Raw genomic sequence first — 13791 nt, forward strand, 5'->3', positions numbered from 1 at the left:
CTTCCAACCCCAGAAGACACCAGGGGCCACCTTCACAGCCCTCCTCCCAGAGATCCAGTCCATAAACAAACTGGCTAGCTGCATACTCCAGGGCACTGTTGACACACCCTTCGGAAACAGCTCCTGAAAAGGGTTCCCCTTGTTTCTTAAGCTGGCCTATCATGACCCTGGACAGAAAGGTCAGTCCCCAGAGGTCTGCTGCCTCCCCCAACTCCAGAAGTCAGCGCAGTGAGCAGAGGCTATGGTGGGTCTCTGTGTGACTCTGCCCTTGACAGCAACAGGAACCAGTGTGAGGCCTGATGGCTAGGCATGGAGACCTGCACTGAGTGCAGCTCGGAGCCTGTCCAGATGATGTCTTCAGACCGGTCTGATCTGACTTCCTGACAAGGGCCTGCACTCCCCTGCCTCCCTGTCTGTGGACTCCTTGGGCCCAGCCTCCTGTGGCAGCTGAGCTTCAGACAGGGCGGGTTTTATGACTGGAGCTGTCGGCTGCAGAGACATGTTTTAAAATTCATGACCTTTCCCATTAGGGTTCACAAAACAGATCAGACTTGGAGATGAAAGCTGAGTTGATTCTTTCGCCCGGTGTCTTCAGCTCCCCCGCCTTTGGGCTTCTTCCTCCCCCGTCTTTCTCCTCCACTGTCCTCTCAGATCTTTTGCATTTAGCCCTGTCTTTAATTCTAAGGCCAAATGAAAACTGCCCTGTCTCTAAACAGATGCCATGCGCAGCCTGACTCTCAAAGGTATCTCCCTTGGTCAGGTAGGGAGAGGCCAACCAGGGGACAGCTGTCCCAGAGAGATAGAGCCCAGTTCCGAGTTAAAAGGGAGGCAGGTGACAAGGGGCTGAGGAGTGGAAAGGCCCATTCTTGGGACGATCCTCCTAGGCTGGGGGAGACCAGGACACAGCAAGGACCATATTCAGGCCAAGCCATCCTGCAACGCACACCCCACCAGGAAAATTAAAGGGGATGCTTGCTTCCTGTCAAAGTATAAACAGCAGCAGAGTTTCCAGGGACTCTGTCCTCAGCTGCCCTTGCTTCTTTCCTCCTGGGCTTCTCTGAGGAGCCCAGTGAAAAGCCATGCCTAGCAGTCTGGGGCTTCTCTGAGGAGCCCAGTGAAAAGCCATGCCTAGCAGTCTGGTTTGCAGGAGGACTGGGAGGACTCGGCTCCACCTGCCCAGCTTACCACATCAGAAACCTGTGGGCTCTTGCAGCTGTAAGAAGGTAAGAGAAGAGAACTCTGCTGAACAGGAACATTTGACACCAAGGACTCGTCACAGCCACAGAGAGAGATAGTGTCCATTTCCAGCAGGAGTGATAGATAAACTTAGTGAGAACCTATCCACTAAGTTCTCTGTACATTTATCAGCTCAGGCGATCCACACCTAAGCCTTAGAAAGTAGATCTCATCAGCCACGGGGCCTGGTTTATGCAGTGAATCAACTCAACCACGGTACCCATGTACTTGGTCAAACACTTGCTTAGTTCCAGGTATGGAGTTCATTTGTGGGTGAGATTGACTTCGAAGCCTTTGAATCAAATAGATTGCCCTGCATGTGAGCAAGCCTCCTTCAGGCAGTTGAAATCCTCAAGGAAAAAGAACCAAATTCCCCCAGAGCCCTCGGGCCCCAGTGGAAACGGAAACTGGGCTCCAGATTTCTGTATTCGGGCTGCCACCTCAGCCCATTGCTGGGTGTCCAGCCTGTCCATCCCCCCTGCAGATCTCAGAATTTCCACCCTGGCGCCAATTCCTCAGAAAGCACCTCTCTCCTCTGCGTGTCACCCTGGAGAATTCTGACTAACACCCTTGCTGTGGTTTGAACATGTCCCCAGAGGTTCATGTGCTGGGTCTGTAGCCTGCACTGATGGAATCTGGAGGCAAGGGCTGGGAGGGCGTCGGTAAGACTGGATTCAGGTGTCATGAGAGTGGGGTCCCATGACGGTATGAATGACTTAAAGAGGAAGAAGAGAGGGTTCCTCTTAACCACATGAGTCAGCTTTTCCATTGCTCTGACACAAGATCTAACTAGCTTGTGTGGGGGAAAGTCTATCCTAACCCCCGGCTTTGACAAGTTCAGTCTAAGGTTATAGGACCTGACACTTTGGGCCTGTGGCAGTGCCACACCACTGTGGTGATTTGCTTTTTGTTTGTTTTTACTTTGGGGAGGCCTGCCACCCAGTTCCCAAATAAATACACAGGCACTTTCTTACTTACGAATGCCCAGCCTCAGCCTGTCTTGTTTCTAGCCAGATTTTTAAATTTAACTTAGTCCATTTCTCTTCTGCACTTTTTACCTTTGTTTATTCTATATGTCTTTCTTTTTCGTCTTACTCCGTGGCTGGCTGTGCCCCTGGCATCCTCCTCTCCTTCTCCTTTTCTTGCTCCTCCTCTTCTCTCTCCTTATTTATTCTCTCTGCCTGCCAGCCCCGCCTATCCTTTCTCCTGCCTAGCTATTGGCGGGTCAGCTCTATATTAGGGCAATCAGGTATTTTAGACAGGCAAAGTAACACAGCATCACAGAGTTCAACAAATGCAACATAAAAGAATGCAACACATCTTCACATTGCTAAACAAATGTTCCACAACATAAACAAATGTAACATGTATTACGCTAATATTTCATAACGCACCATGGTCTGAATGTCTGATGCAGGAGTTCTGTCATCAGATTATCCAGGAAGCTGTAAGGGAAATGGGAAGGAGGGTGGGGTCCTTTGTCCTTGGACACCCTCTTCAGTGACCTCCTTTCTTACAATGGGCTCCACCTCCTAGAGGTTACACCACTTCTAAATTCAGACACAAGCTCCCACCCGAGCCTATAGACCACAGACTTTGGGAACTTTCTAAACCATAGCACATGCAAACAACGCAGCAGCAAAGCAAGCTCCAGCAGATGTTGGGACCGTGCTGCTAGACACCCAAGCCTCTTGAACGACAGGAAATAATTTTTTTCTTCCTTATAAATAATTCTGTCTCAGGTATTCTGTTAAGTCAAAGTGATAAAGAGAATGCTCATAAACCCATTTTACAGATGAGGAAAGTAAGGCACAAGCGGTTTGTGGTCCTAGCCCGTATCTTGAGGCTAGTAGTGTCATGGGTAAAGTAGGAAGCATGCAGGCCTGGAACCAGACTGGGCCACTTGCTAAGACACACTGAAGTCATGACTTATCTCACAGGAACAAAGCTACCACTCCACCAGCAAGTCACAGGAGGGGAATGGTAAGAACCAGAGGTGTCTGTAGACATTTGAAACCAGTGCTGTCCATTATCTGGCTAGACTCCACTTTGATCTGCGACTTTAAGTGTGTGATTAAATCTCTATCTCCCTGATCTGTAAAGTACCACAGAAACTTCACAGGCTGCTGGTAGATTAAATAGGATAATTTCATGTGCAAAGAGTCTTTCCCGGGATAGGAGTGTGAAATCATATGGATCGTGTGATTAGACAACAGCTCCCCACTCTAATAGACTAAGCCCCCACTCACCTGACCTGCCAAAAATAGTCTCCTATAAATAGCTCCCTCTCAAATGAATTTCTGTTCCAAGTCTCTTACTGTGTACCAACTACCCACGTCCCTGCCTAGGGTTAGATCCCACTCACCTGTGTTTGCAGCCTGACAGCCTGGCTGTCTCTGTGACGGAGTGGATTCCTACCTGGAGCCAAGGACTACCTCCCATAGGGGCAGGCCCAGTTCCCAGGAGGGACCCACCTCTGTGAGAGCATCAAAGGTCTCACAGAAAGTTTTGTCCCCAGCCGGTGGCACTATTGAGAGGGATTAATCCATCTTTCAATTCATAGCAGAATGGGCCAGGAGGAGATGGCGTCTGGTTGGAGAAAGTAGGTTACACAAGTTTTGCTTTCAAAGGTGTGTCTTGCCGCCAAACCTCCCTGTGCCTGTTTCCTGGAGGTCATGATGTGAGCAGCTTTGCTCTAGCAGACAGTCACATTCTCTGCTATGACGCTTGGCCTTGTGTCAGCCCAAGCCACCATTGTCTGAAAGCATAAGCCAAGTAACTCTGCCTCTTCAGATGGGTGTTCTCTCACATCAGTGAGAGCAATTAACACAACCACTCAGGTGTGCTCCCTGAGCCTCTAACCACACCCTCTCGCTCATGTCTGCTGCATGGGGCTCGACCTTCACTGTGCCTTCACTGGACCCCACCAAGATATCACATCTGTGTGTGCCCAAGTCTGCTGGTGAACAGGACTCATGTGTCCTTCTCAGTGTCACCAGGAACATCTCTGGGACAGATCCTGCCAGACTGGAGGATCCTGGAGCCTCATTTAGAAGTTTTGTTCTTCCTGCTGGGCACATTCCATGTGCCAGGGCCCAGCATGTGGTCTCTACTGCCTCATCCAACCCTCCCAGGACCACTGTTGCTATTTTGTCAATAATTTTCCTCCCCATTTTATAGAGGATAAAACTGAGGGTTTACCTGCCAGCAAGTCCCCCCCCCCCCCACACACACCAAGAAGAAAGAAGAACCATGGAGGCTGAGGAGATGGCTTAGTGGGGAACATAATTGGTGCTCAAACATGAGGACTTGAGTTTGAACCCCAGCACTCATGTAAAAAGCCAGGAGAGGCAGCAAGTGCCTGCAATCCCAGCACTGGGGAGGCAGAGACAAGAGGATCCCTGGGGATCCCATGGCCAGTCAGTCTAGGTGAATCAGTGACTCTGGGTTCAGTGAGAGGCCTGTCTCAAAAAAAAATAAGATAAAGTAAGTGAGTAAGACACGATACCCTCATCCATTTTCTCTCAAAGGGAGAAAAGCAAAGAAAAAAACCAAAAGGAAGGAAGGAGGGAGGGAGGAGGGAGAAGGAAGAAAGGAGAGAAGGAGGGAGGAAGGGAGGGAAGGAGGAAGGTCTCCTGAAAACCCAACGATGCCAAGGAAGCCCTGAGGCCCTCAGCTCTGCTTCCTCTTCTGTTGAGAAGGGAAACAGTGTAGAACATCCTAGCAGCTACCTCAAGCAGATCCTCAGGGGCTCACTGCATTCATAGCACACTTTTCTCAGCTGACATGGGGACAATTGTTAGAAACAGAAATAAACAGAAGCACTCACCACTAGCAGTATCAGGTTTACATTTCGCATGGCACAAATTAGTGGTGTTGTTACTAAACACTAACTAAACATGGAAAGCTTCCATGAAATTCCTTGTTTGATAACATGAATATGTTGTCTTCAGCATGGAAATATCTGTCCTATTTTAAAGACTGAGAATCATCTGAGAGAGAGAGAGAGACAGAGAGAGACAGAGAGAGAGAGAGCACACAAACTGTACAGTAGAGATGCATACCTTTAATCCCAGCACTCTGAAGTCAGAGGAGGTGGATCTCTATGAGTTCAAGGCCAGCCTGGTCTACAGAGCAAGTTTCAGGACAGTCAGAGCTACACAGAGAAACTCTGTCTCAAAAAAAGAGATTGAAAATTATCTTAAAACTTAAGTATGAAGTCACTGGGCGGTGGCAGCTCACGCCTTTAATTCCAGCAGAGGCAGGTGAATGAATCTCTGTGAGTTCCAGACCAGCCTGATCTACAAGAGCTAGTTCCAGGACAGGCTCCAAAGCCACAGAGAAACCCTGTCTTGAAAAACCAAAAAAAAAAGTATGAAGTCTCCACAAAGTCTGAGAGGAAGTAGAAGCTGGTGGAAGAGGAAGCTGACCCAGCACCCATCGGCTGTGCCCAGTCTCTCCCCTTGCGCTCTCTGCAACGCTGGTTCATAGCAGGCTAGTCAAGTCTTAGGAGCATACATGGCAAAAGCTCCTCCCAAAATAAATGAGGACTCCACTCTGTGGAACTGACCACCTGGCTATCCAACTCAATTCACATTATGCCCTTGGATTTCCTATACTGGCCTTGGGCATCCTTGTCATAACCCTGTACCCGGCTTGAGGCTTGTTTGATTAGGAGGCCCAATCCCTGCTTCAGGATAGTCTCTGTGTTCCCTAACTCTTTCTCAATTTTCAATTTAAGTCATTTTCATAGAGTTATGTGTTTATTTGGGTCTTATAAATGCACAGTTTAAGTTCCCAGAGACTGTCTAATTCTAGAAGAGGGGAAACTTGCCTTCACTCTACAAATACTTATCTATCGAGAGCCTGCAGCAAATCACAGGAGTCTGTGCAGAAACAAAAGGACACATCAGTGAGATTCAAGTCAGGAATTTAATTTTCTCTGAATCACACACACACACACACACACACACACACACACACTGGTCACACTGGGCAGATCTCCCTCTGGGTCCTGCAGCAAGGGGGTTCCAGAGAAGAGGCAAACACTCTCTGGATCCATCTCTCTGCTGTAACTCCTACCAGCCCTAATACTGGCTTTGACATCCAGAGACTCAAACTATCAGTTTGTACCCATAGCCCGCATCACCTACAGAGCAGTTGACAAGGCTTTTGATTAGATAGAGCCCAACTCAGAGGCATCCTCAGACAAAGAATTATGGTACTGATGATGATAATGATGGTGATGTAGATGATGATGACAGAAATGAAATGAAAAACAGAGCAATAGCTCTTGGAGTTGGACTTCTTGCTCATCCATCCCATCCCCAGAGCCCAGCTGAGCCTCGCTGCCAGTCTGGAGCTGCAGCAGCAATTTGATGCCAGTTTCTCTGGGGGTGCCACACTCCCTGACGTGTGCCATCCCGCCTAATCTACTTTAGCTGTATCAAAATGAAAAATGAATAGGAAGTAGATCTTGCTGCTAAAACATATGTGTCAGAAAATCATTATGAGTATTAAATTACGGCAATAAAATGAACCAGAACTAATCCTGCAAATTAAGATCCAATAAATTCTTTTTCATGGGCACACCTTTTCTTTTTGAAAAAAAAAAAGCAAAATAAGATTGAGCCCAGCTGTATGAAAACTGGGTGTGCAGTTTTGACAGATGGAATCGGGAAGAAGTACAAAACAGGAAACCTCAGCAAGATAAACAGGTATGTGTTCCTGAGGGGTAGAGGCTGGTAGATGGTTACTGCCTCTATGCCAAATGCTATAATGATCAGGTTTTATACCACCATACCTATGTATTTTCCAAGTACATTTTATGTACACACATTTCCATCCCTCTCCCCCTTCCCCACCTCTTTCCCCTTAGCTGGGGTTCTGCCGACGTGAGAAACTAGTAAATTTCTGATAAGTTCTTATTGTGGAAAAGAGGACACTGTCGTTCAATTTCATCTGACACTATAAACAACCCTTTGGAGAGTTGCCTGCTTGCTGGAATAACAGGATAACCCCCACACACCCTGTGGGAGAGAAGGGTCTGTAATTAGTTCATTGTCCATGAATAGACACAAAGGAGGCAAAACCTCGGACTGGGCTCCCTTACAAGGGAGGATCTTGGGGCAGATGTTAATTAAGTGAGTAACTTCTACCATCTCCTGGGAACATCAAGGAGCACCGCTCCCCTTCCAAAGGGGACATTGAGGAAAGGGTGTACCCTGACCAAGGACATACAGAATGAGTCTCCAAAGAAGAAGAAGAGGAAGAAAGAAAACATGATTCATCTCCCTGCTGCCAGCCCTCCTGCCGCTGGCATTGGCAGAACATTCCAGAGCTGTTCTTCGACACTCACCAAACCAAACTATTTATAGCCACGCAATCATTATAAATAAATCTGTTTATACCATGGAGCCTTGGCCCTGCACGAGTTAAAACTGTCGGCTGGCAGCTATAAATAGCTGTTACACGCTCCAGTGTGACGACTGACGGATGCGTCCTCAAATTGTGACAAATAATGACAAGTTTGTTTGACAAACATTCTGCTGACATTCATCTGATTTTGAATAAGTGGTGCTGCTTTCTTAATTTGGTCCCTGAGGCCCGGGATCTGGGAGACTTCCTTTATTCTCAATCCCTCACCTCCTGCACAGGAACTGTCCTGCAGTCCATAGTTGTATTCTCCTCCTAATCAACTGGAAGGGATTGAGGCCATTTAAGGGGAGGCTTATTAAATCCACTGTGTCTCTCTTGGGACAGTTCTGCTGTAGGGGCTTTGCAAGAGTACGGGAGTTTTGTTAATGACATGAGAGTCAGAGGGAGAGAAGGGGAATGAGTGCCGGACTAGAGTGTTGCGCAGTACAAGATACAACAGGAAGAAGTAGAACTGGACCCAAAAATGTTGGGATCTCTGGCTTCAAGGAGGATCCGGGACATAGATGCTCCGGAAGCCACTTAGAAGGAAAGACCGGTATGTGAGCAGGGAGACTCACAGCCTGGTGCGCCTGCTGCATTGGAAAGGAGCCTGGCATCCTTCCTCTAGGTCAGCTGGTATTAACTAACACGCACCCTGAGTTACACAGGACCATCACATACATACAGGCTTTGTCTCCTGTCTAACTTAGCAAGGTCCTTATTCCGAAAGACCTAGGAGGAAAGACTGTGCCACAGAACTAACCCTCCACATCCCTGTCCCTGGTCCTCACAGTCATCAGGTGGCTTACTTCCTGTAAAGCTCTCAGAACCAGAGCTGCCTGTGGCCAGCTCTCTGTAAGTGCTGGCAGTTGTGGGAGCAACCTGTGCCATCTCCTGCTCTCTACCACTGCGTCAGTGTTGACTCTGCAAGGGACACTCGCCCTGTCCCTCAGTGACCTCAGTGGGCATGCCTTTTCTCTGTTTGTACTGACTCTGTTTATAGCATCTCATCGTCCTGTGTATGGTGTGTGTGTGGTGTGAGTGTGCGTTCTGTGTGTGTATTCTGTGTGTGTGGTGTGTGTGTATGTGTGTGTGTGGTGTGAGTATGTGTGTGTTCTGTGTGTGTGTATTCTGTGTGGTGTGTGTGTGTGAGTTCTCTGGGTGTGTATTCTGTGTGGTGTGTATGTGTATGTGTATGTGTGTGGTGTGTGTGTGGTATGTGTGTGTGTGTGTGCAGGTACATGTGCACAAGGGCACTAGGCCCTATCTCTTAAAGGTCTTCCACATCAACCCTGTTACAGCCAAGCTTCTAGCACATAAAACTTTGGGGGACATCCTCTAACCATATCTAAGCCACGGTAGTAACTTACACGGCAGGGCAGGCACCAGAGTCTTCTTCAGTTATGACCTAGTTCCCTTGCTTATCTCATTATCCTAACTCCACTTCTCCTATCCTGAAGTAACCCCCATATCCCATGGGACCCATCTGCCTAGATCACTGCAGACGCAATGCCCTGCCCAGCCAGGTCTCAAACAAGCAGCTCTACCCACTCATACAGGACAAATCTACGCTCTGCCTCACCATGGGCTCCTCACCCACCCCAGAGCGCGTGCCCTCTGATGACCTGGTCTTCTTCTGTGCCCTGACTCACTTTCTGGACTCCTTGTGAAGGCCTGTGGAAGCCATAGCTTCCACAAAGCTTGCAGGGCAGCTGCCTGCATCTCCCCTGCATCCCTGCCCCCCATCCCTGGCTCCTTCTTAGTACCAGCCTGTCTTAATCCTGCTTTGCAGTGATCTGTGAATTTGCTTATGCTTAATCCTCTTTCCCAGTGGTCAGGAGTATGTGCCCCTCCCTTAATCTTCTAGTACCATCTAGCTTGGAGTCTAGCTAAAGTGGGGTAATTACGAAACAATTTCCTGAAAACTGGAGGAAACAAACAAAAACAAAACAACCAAAAAAAAAAAAAAAAAAGGCAACAAAAGCCCGGACTGGAGAGATGGCTCAGCTGCTACACACATTCTGCTTTTGCAGAGGACCCAGATTTTGTTCCTAGCACCCACATGGCGTCTCACAGGGGTCTATAGGTCTATAACTCTAGTTCCAGGAGATCTGTCCCTAGGGTGTCTAAGGTCCCTTCCACGAGCTCATGACAGAACACAGAACAGGGCAGGCACATCCGAGCCCACGGAGAAGCAGATGCGAAGTGCTGACAAGCTAACCACCAAAGTGCAAACCCACAAATTAAAAACTCCTTAAAGAGCCAAATCCTTGCTTAAAAGTTGGGGGGGTGAGGGGGAGGACTTCGGGTCCCTTTGTGCATTTCCGTATTAGCACAGTCACACTTGGCCATGCAGATGTCAGTTCCAATAAACACCAGGGCTTTCCAGGGCCCAGCCTCTAATTGAAGGGATTGTTACTGTTGGTGAATGGCTGGGGAATTAATTAGTGGAGGGCAAACCAGTTCATAAATGCCTGCTTTGTAAGGGGTCCTCACATCCTGGGGACCTCGACTCCTGTGGCCGGCTCTATCCCAGGAACCTGTGCCAGAAAATGGTATTTATTATCCTGTTGGCCTCACCTGGAGATGGGCTTCCCCATAGGCACAGCCAGGTTTGTTTCTTCCAGGAGCATGGGGGGGGGGGTGCCCAGAAAGCATTATGGGAAAAACTCCCCCGGATCTTCTGGATCCTGCTCCCACAGCCTGATTTAGTTTATGAAGAAAGGCTTCATTTGCAAGTCAGAGATGGAGACGGGAGTGCAAGCTTCACCTCGCACAGCCCACGCCATTCCCAGTTTGTATGCAGGTTCAAACACGTGCTCACACGGGCACCGCAGTAGCACCATGTGCATGCACACAGCTGTTCGGATCTTTGTAAAGCAGTATGCAACTGGCTCCAAACCCCGCTCTGAGCTGGATGTGGCAAGCTGACTCTTCAGGTAAACTATTTCCTAAGGTTATAAGATGACAGGGAGGTGCTAGTCTCCCAATCACCCTCCCTCATGTAAACCACTCAGGGCTCAGAATAAACATAGTCAGCTCCTGGTTTTTGCCTTCTACACACAGTAGACTGCCATAGGTGCCACCTTGAAATCTCTCTTTAAAGCTGCTGCGGGATGGAAAGGACTCTATGCTGTTAAAGGTAGTAGAACTATAGATGGGTTTTTAGAATTGAAGTTTTTTTTCTTTGCATGGTTTACATGAGGTATATACATGTTCATGTTCTATAGTAAATTATGTTTTATAGCTCCCTCCTCTACTCCAATGGGTGAAGTTTTAAAAAAGCCACTTATTTTAATTTCATAAAAACCCTTCTGGAACAGTGGTTCTCAACCTTCCTAATGCTACGACCCTTTAATATAGTTCCTCATGATGTTATGACCCCTCACTGCCATAAAATTATTTTCCATGCTACTTCATAACTGTTATTTTCGGAGACAGAGTTTACCAAAGGGATCACAACCCACAGGCTGAGAACCACTCTAGAGTCTGGGTATGACTTTGGCTGTCTTGTCTGACCTTTGCGGTAGTACTCTGGTCTTGAAAGTTGCCCTGAGTCACAAAGGAATCTGTGACAGTCCCTGAACTGAGACCTCGTTCCACTGGCTTCTGGCTGACCTTAGGTGAGCAAAAGCGAAGGTGGGCTTATCCCCGGGAACGCCATTCTCCCTGTGGCTTTGTCCCTCCTGCTCCAGGGCTGTTCTCCCCGTGCTTACCACTCTCTGCTTTGCCTTGGGTTAGGGCCTGGTATCATTTATTTGCCCTGTAGAATGAATAGACTCAGTCATCCTCAACTCCAATGCTAGACGGTAATACTTATATTTTCATTCAGCTATCTTCAGTTTCGCAATGAAAGTTAAAGGCATCTCTGCAGTCTGACATCTGGGCTCCTTCATCTGTGAAAGGCTGGCCCCGGGACCAATCGCAGGGCCGTGGGCTAAATATCACCCAGGAAGAGATGATGAAATAACACCCCAGAGAAGCAGAGTCTTTGAAGGCCACTCACAGATCGATGGGCCAGTGCTTGAACTAGAAAGGCGTAGGATAGTCTCAGGCTCTTATTTCAGCTCAGGACTTTCTGAGCCACCTAATGCACGTACAGGAAAAATGGCCGTCCCTCACTCATGGGAAAGATGGACCACGCTGAGTGTGGAAGTGCACTCCTGTAAGTCCAGCACAGGAGATGAAGACAGAAGGGTTAAGAGTTCAAGCCCATCCTTGATGACAAAGTATGTTCAAGGCCAGCCTGGGCTACGTGAGACTCTGTCTCAAAAGGGAAAGAAAACAAAAGAGGGAAAAGAAAAAAAGTCTAAGACCCATCCTGGCAATGTTCTCTCCTCTGGGGAATTCTTGGCAAACAGGCTCAGCAGCGAGATGGAATGGGAAAGCAGCGTGCTCTGACTGTATGAACCTCCTCTGTGTCTTAGATTATGCCCCTGGAGAGCAAAGCAATGCAGAGAGAAATTTAGAAAGGGCAATTGCCTGTCACTGTTGTCTTTCTTTCCTCTCTGTGACCTGACCCACACCCCAATGCAGTTAAGTCCTGTCCCCACACACTGCCCGGGACACAGAGAGGGTCAAGTCCTCCAAGGTCCCACGAGGCCCCTCTGATGGTGATCTTCCAGGTGGAGGACAATATCTCAAAGCAGAATGGTGAGGTGATGGTGGTCCTCTGTCACGGGAGATAAAGAACTCAATTGACTCAGATTTGTGGTCGACCCGGGGTCCCCCTGCCAGGCCCAATGTGGACATATTGTAAACCCTCATGCCCAGGCTTTGTGCCTGCAGTTCTCCTGGCATGGGCCAGCCTGTATAAGGCTCTGTAGTTTTCATTTGGAGGTTTGCATTCACCTATGATTTGGTAAGTGGTTCTAATGTAGCAGGCTGCAAGCCAGGCTTTCATTATCAAAGAAGAGATACCATTCCTACTCTTGACAAGCTGATGTAACAGAAAGAGAGAGAGAGAGAGAGAGAGAGAGATGGAGGGAGGGAGAGAGATGGAGGGAGGGAGGGAGAGAGAAGGAGGGAGGGAGAGAGGGAGGCAGGGAGAGAGAGACGGAGGCAGGGAGGGAGGGTCAGAACTAGGGAGACTGAGGTAGAGGATGTTGAACTTGGAGCTAACCTGAGTGGATTTGAGGCTAGCCTTGGATATATAGCAAGATACCACCTCCAAAACCAACCAAACAAAATTACAGAAGAAAAGAAAAGGGAAGGAGGGAGGCAGGGAGGACAGAATGACCTTTATCTGAGTTCGTTTGCATGCAGATCACAGGGACGAGCCACGCCTTCAGAAATAAGATTGGCAGAGAAAATAAAGCACCAGAATGTCCTGTGCCCCAGCCGCACCCCAGGGCCAGATGTGTCTTGTCGCAGAGCTATGCACGAGGCTTTGGGAACCGTGTTTGTGGAGTGTGGGGCGCCAACCATCATTCTAGCTGTGCCACACCTTAGCTGAGTCATGGCGCAGATGTCACCCCACTTCTTTGTCTTCTGTTAGCTCACCTTCAAGGTCTCTTGTCACCCTAAGATTCTGCATCTGCTTTCTGCTTATGTGATGGGTCATGAGGGGTCAGATTTCGCCTGTGGTAAGTTCTCTGCACTAAGAAAACCCTGCTCCATGGCACCCAGAGCTGATGTGATGTGAAAAGATTCCACCCATACTCCCTCCTAAACCAATGGCAACAGCAAACAAAACAGGGGATGAAATAACAGCATAGCACATGATAGGACACATATACTGGCTGGTTTTCGTTGTTGTTGTTGGCGGTGGTGGTGGTTTTTCATCAACTTGACACAAGCTAGAGTCATCTGATAAGTCCTCAGCTGAGAAAATACCTCCATCACAATGGCCTGTAGGCAAGGCTGTAGGACATTTTCTTGACTAATAATTGATGCAGGAGGGCCTGGTCAGGCAGATCTGGGTGGTGTAAGAACGCAGGCTGAGCAAGCCATGGTACAGAAGCCAGGACAGCAGCATCCCTGCATGCTCTCTGCTTCAGTTCCTGCCTCCAGGCTCCTGCTTTGCTTGAGTTCCTACCTTGTCCACTCTTGAAGATGGGCTGTGATCAGGGTACATAAATCAAATAGACCCTCTCCTCCCCATGTTGCTTTTGGTCATAGCTGTTACCATAGCAACCA

The sequence above is a fragment of the Mesocricetus auratus genome, unplaced genomic scaffold, assembly GCF_017639785.1.
Source record: "Mesocricetus auratus isolate SY011 unplaced genomic scaffold, BCM_Maur_2.0 Super-Scaffold_100013, whole genome shotgun sequence".
Lineage (NCBI taxonomy): Eukaryota > Metazoa > Chordata > Mammalia > Rodentia > Cricetidae > Mesocricetus > Mesocricetus auratus.